This window comes from Amblyomma maculatum, chromosome 7, assembly GCF_055883805.1.
Source record: "Amblyomma maculatum isolate TAMU_Amacu chromosome 7, ASM5588380v1, whole genome shotgun sequence".
NCBI classification, from domain to species: Eukaryota; Metazoa; Arthropoda; class Arachnida; order Ixodida; family Ixodidae; genus Amblyomma; species Amblyomma maculatum.
In genome coordinates this window covers 109,392,704-109,398,703 of record NC_139350.1, presented here as the reverse complement: position 1 = coordinate 109,398,703, position 6,000 = coordinate 109,392,704, and positions in this window count along the sequence as shown.

Here is a 6,000-nt window from a genome sequence, read left to right as displayed (position 1 = left end):
GCTTGGACGACGTCTCTGCCGCGGAGGCAACCTACAGAGACACCGCCTTCTGCTCAAGTTACGACCGTTGGGAAATAAAAGAACGTGCCTCTCCCTGCTCCGTGTTGCTTGTCCACCCGGAGAATAACAAATGTTTTCTTGCGAACTCTCAAGCTGTTAATTCAAAACTATTTTGTAGAAGCCTACTGACCATTATATGTGCACAAAATAGGCTACAAACTCGCACAACACGCTGGCGTATGTCTCAGTGTTGCTAATAGACATGTTTAACGGGTGGTGGCGCCACCTCACCAGCCTTCCAACTTCTCGCATTCCTCTACTGCGGCAATGCACTGCAGCGTATTGAGCGATTGAGCGTGCAGAGTTCGTGCCCCCAAGCAGTTCGTACCGGAGAAAGTCCCAGCGATTCGCGCGTTTCCGGCAATAAACCATTCCCGTGAGTCTCGCAAGTGGCGTCACGGACTCCGATCGCATTGTAGTAGTGTGCCACGGGACTATCACTTGACAAGGGTAACGTTGAACCTGCGTCACGGCTACAATCCTCGCCCTCTCAGCAGTTTTTTCTTTTTTTTACTCTTTTCCGGGCTTTTTCTTTCGAACTTTTTTCCTTGTCTTTTTTTTTGCGCACGTTCTTTGTAGAGGTCCCGTATTCCTTCCCGATATTCCGCTAACCACGCCCTACCTCCATTTCCCTCTTCGTGCTAACATACATTAAGTGTCCTAGGATTTAACGTGCTTTCTATACCTGCCGTGTTTTTTTTTTTCTTTTTTTTTTTTTCAATTCATTTCACCACCTTTCTACCTGTTTCTTTTCAACGCACTGACCTGTTTGCTCATCCACGACCCTCGCCTTGCTTTACATAGCGCAAATATGAAAAAGTTAACCCTCACGGTCTGCGTAGGGTTGTTCAATATGAAAAGCAGCAAAGTTATGCCATTCATTAAGTTACCCGTTCCTCTGTCGTTTATGTGTCAAGTATACTTTTTTGTGTGTTTTATTGATTATAAATGTAACGTCCAAAAGTAATTTTCGCCTTTACTTGAGAAAATAAAACGAACCGTCTTTTTGAGCAAACTGATAGTTCCCTTTCATACTCGGAGACAGTGTACAAAGACTACGTGGGGAAAGCAGCGTCAGAAATCGAGCAGGCAACGCAGCTTGTGGAGGTGGCACGCATACGTGCTTACTTGTTTTTTGTTTTTCCTTATAAACCACTTGGCTTAGACGACAATTACTATTTCGAATGAAATTAGAGCATTCTGCGTCTCTCGTACTATACTAAACAGTACCCTAATTTCGGCAATTTAACAAAAAGCACATGCAAATCTGCGTGTATTTCGCTTCGCTCCGAATATAATTCCTATCAGTTTAAACAAATCTAATAAACCACGTGGCGTAGACGGCCCCCGCCGTGAATGAGTGATGCAGTGGTAAGACGCGCCCGACTACTGTGCCGGAGTTCCCGGGTCCGAACCCGACCACGGCGGCTGCGTTTTTCGATGGAGGCAAAACGAAGTGGCGTCCGTGTGCTGGTGCGATGTCAGCGCACGTTAAAGATCCTCAGGTGGTCGAAATTACTCCGTAGCCCTCCACAACGGCTCCCCTTTCTCTCATTCCACTTTCACTCCCACCTTCCTCCCTTCCCTTACGGCGCGGTTCAGAGTCAGAGTATTCGCGAGAGTTCAGAGAGTTCGCAGACTGGAGTGGCTTGCTACGGAAAGCGGGTGCTTGGCGCCTCAGCAGAGTGGTTTTCGCCCCTTACGAGCAACTGCTGACTGCATTGCGGATGTTGTCAGCACCCTTGAAAACGCCCGCAACACCAGCCAAGTGGGATACCTCATCCTGCTCGACATCAGAAGCGCCTTCGATTGTCTTCCTCACTGGGCAGTGATCGACGCGCTAAAAAACATTGGTGCCACCGGCCGCCTCCTGAACTTCGTCAGTGCGTTCCTCAGCGAGCGAACACTCTCCGTGAAGGTGGGCAACACCTGTAGTGCCCCCCGTCCAGTGCCATGCGGTGTCCCTCAGGGAAGTGTGCTGAGCCCTTTCCTATTCAACATCGTGCTGGCCCAACTACCCTTGTGTCTCCCCCGTGCTGAGCGCGAGTTTGCGCGTGTGTGTGTATATGCGGACGATGTTGCCCTGTTCGCCTCATCAACAACCCGCAGCAACGCCTCATCGCTTCGCGACCTTCAGCGTGCGCTCGATGCTGTCACCGCGTTTATTCGCAGTGTCGGCCTCGCAGTGTCGGCCGAAAAAACTGAAGCCCTGCTCTACCATCCCCGTGGTGCTGCAGCCCGCAACAAAACACGCCCTCTTCGCCTGGACGGAACCCCCCTGCCTTGGCGCACAACGGTTGTTTACCTCGGCCTCAAAATTGATGCCCGCATCACCTGGCGCCTTGCGGTGGATAAAGTGTGCGCAGACACCAAGCGCATAGGTAAACTAGCGCTTCGTCTCCTTGCCAAAGGTGAAGGAGCCTCTCCCCCGCTCTGTGCAAGAATCCATGAAGCGATCGCCTCAGCCAGAGCATTGTATGCCCTTCCCCTGCTCAGCCTCAGCCCACTCCAATGGAAAAGGCTGGACACATGCCATAGGAACGCCATACGACACATATATGGTCTCCCCAACGGATCTCAGGTGGCAGCGACCTATGCAGAAACCCGCAACATCCCCCTCTCACTAAGAGCACTCAAAACTGCCCTCAACCACATCGAGCGGCTTCACCGAGCACAAGATGGCTCTGAACTTCTTCGCAGAATTTCAGCCAAACCTAACACACGCATCGGTCGTGTCATGTGCCTCTTCCGTGAGATACTGGGCCCCTCTCCACCGCCCCTTGCTGCTCCACAACCCCCACATGAAATCTGCCCGCCCCGCATCTATCAGGGTCTCCCAGGGGTGAAGAGCAAACGAAACACGCCCGTATGCGCCCTTCAGCAAGAGGCCGCATCCAAAATTCACACGGATTTTCGTCACCGAACCCTCATCTTTACTGATGGGTCAGTCCGTCAGCAAGAAAAATCCGCAGCTGCCGCATGTGTGATTCCCGACTTGGACACCTCTAAATTATGCAGGCTACACTTCCCTTCCTCGTCACAAACAGCTGAGATAGCTGCACTCAATCTGGCAGCCACCCTGCTCCTGGAAAGCCCTGAAATTAAAAATGCTGCCATTCTCACCGATTCGAGGGCAGCGCTTCAGGCCCTTGCGCAGCCTAGCAAAGGACCTCGCCTACTGCAAGTATGCGCACGCAACTTCCAACGCCTCGCCGAATCCGGCTGCGATACAGTCCTACAATGGATCCCATCGCACTGTGGGATAGGGGGCAACGAACTTGCTGATGAGCTCGCTCGATCAGCCCACCACCCGTCCGTTCCCATGTGCGCGGACAACACTACATATGACTGTGCTCGTCTTGCAATCGCGCGACACACCATTTCCCACCACCCTGACCCTCGCATCGCCAGCGGCCACCCCTTCCGTGCAGTTAATACTCGCCTCTTCGCCCGGAGAGACTATGTTCTGCTGTTGCGCCTCCGCATCGGATGTGTTTGGACCGGTGTGCGCGCTAGCCGACTACGAGGAATGTCTCCCCTGTATGCGTCGTGCGGTGACGCAGAAACACTCGAACACGTTCTGTGTATGTGCCCTGTGTACTCGCAACCGCGACACCTCCTTCGGGAAGGTTACCGAAATCTTGGACTTCCCTGTGCTAACACATGTGAGATCCTTCACCCGTCTGGCCCTCCCCACAAAGTGCAAAGTGCCCTAAAAGTGCTCCTGTTATTCCTACGGGACAGTGGACTATAAGTGCAAAACTGTGAACACTTTCCATCTTCCCCTAGTGCGCAAATTATTGCCAGCAACTCTCACCAATTCAGTGTGCCACTCCCGCGCTATTCCCCGCATAGCACCAGTTCCATTTTTTTTTTTTTTATTATCATTATTCTGTTTGTGTTTTTTTTTTTTCTTTAAGTCCTATAAGGCCTTTTTGCACAAGGACCTTCTCTCACTCCTGCGCGCAACCAACTGCCCGCAAATCGTCTAACTTTTATCTCTACCAATTTATGTAATGCCCACAGAATCTTTTTTTTTTTTTTTCTGTGTGTGTGTGTTTATCATTATCAATTCCTCCGTTACATATTCCATAAGGTCCCATGCACCTTCTGCAAAGGCCCTATCTCCTCCATCTCAAATAATCCCCTCAGACTACTTTTTTTTTTTTTTCTCCCTCCACTTATTATTTTTTTTTTTTTTTGTGGTGTTTATTATCATCAATTCTTCCTTTATATATCCCATAAGGTCCCATCCACCCTCTGCAAAGGCCCTTCCTTCACAGCCTATCTGTTGCATTTCAACTAATGCCCTCAGACTACTTTTTTTTTCCCTCTCTTCTTTTTTTTTTTTTCTTTTGTCTGTTTAGTATCATCAATTGCTCCGTTACATATTCCATAAGGTCCCATCCACCTTCTGCAAAGGCCCTATCTCCTCCATCTCAAATAATCCCCTCAGACTACTTTTTTTTTTTTTTCTCCCTCCACTTATTATTTTTTTTTTTTTTGTGGTGTTTATTATCATCAATTCTTCCTTTATATATCCCATAAGGTCCCATCCACCCTCTGCAAAGGCCCTTCCTTCACAGCCTATCTGTTGCATTTCAACTAATGCCCTCAGACTACTTTTTTTTTCCCTCTCTTCTTTTTTTTTTTTTCTTTTGTCTGTTTAGTATCATCAATTGCTCCGTTACATATTCCATAAGGTCCCATCCACCTTCTGCAAAGGCCCTATCTCCTCCATCTCAAATAATCCCCTCAGACTACTTTTTTTTTTTTTTCTCCCTCCACTTATTATTATTTTTTTTTTTGTGGTGTTTATTATCATCAATTCTTCCTTTATATATCCCATAAGGTCCCATCCACCCTCTGCAAAGGCCCTTCCTTCACAGCCTATCTGTTGCATTTCAACTAATGCCCTCAGACTACTTTTTTTTTTCCCTCTCTTCTTTTTTTTTTTTCTTTTGTCTGTTTAGTATCATCAATTGCTCCGTTACATATTCCATAAGGTCCCATCCACCTTCTGCAAAGGCCCTATCTCCTGCATTTCAAATAATCCCCTCAGACTTTTTTTTTTTCTCCCTCTTCTTTTTTTTTTTTTTTGTGGTGTTTATTATCATCAATTCTTCCTTTATATATCCCATAAGGTCCCATGCAACCTCTGCAAAGGCCCTTCCTTCCCAGCCTATCTGTCGCATTTCAAATATGCCCTCAGACTACTTTTTTATTATTATTATTATTATTTTTTATTATTATTATTATCTTATCTCCTCCTATATTATCCCACAAGGCTCTTTGCCCCTTCTGCAAGGCCCCACTCCTCCCACCGCGCGCATCCAACTGCTAGCATAAGCATCCATGACATTCCAAATCTCCCTATCAGATTTTCTTTTTTTTTTTTTTCCCTTTCTTTAAACCTCATAATTATCTCTACATATGTCATGAAGGCTTTCTCCTTTGCGCGGCACGTCCCCGCTTCAAAATCCACCAATCCTTGTTGTACGAGTGTTTGCCCTTCCATGTTTGGCATTTTTCTCCAGGGGTCCTCGACATTGACTACCAACGACAACGCTTTCGCTCCCCCTTCCTCTCCCCTCTTTCATTCCCCCTTACCCTCTACTCGGCCCCGTAGCGGTGTATCCCTGCAAGTACAGGAGACAGTTATAGGGCCGTGTAATCCCCCCCCTTCTCTTCCCCCCTCAACAAGAATCTCATTATTATTATCTGTCACACAGAGCAAGTGTGACAGATACTGCGCCTTTTTCTTCCAGCGACAGTAGCGATGGTGTACCTACAAACTTGCTCTAGGCGGATAAAGTGCGACTAATTAACGCCGATAAGAGGCAAATGATAGAGGAGAGGAGGGATTCCCCTGATACTTAATATCCGAAATAGACTGCTGAAGGTCATTTCTTACTAAGCAAACCTGTGCATTCCACGAGG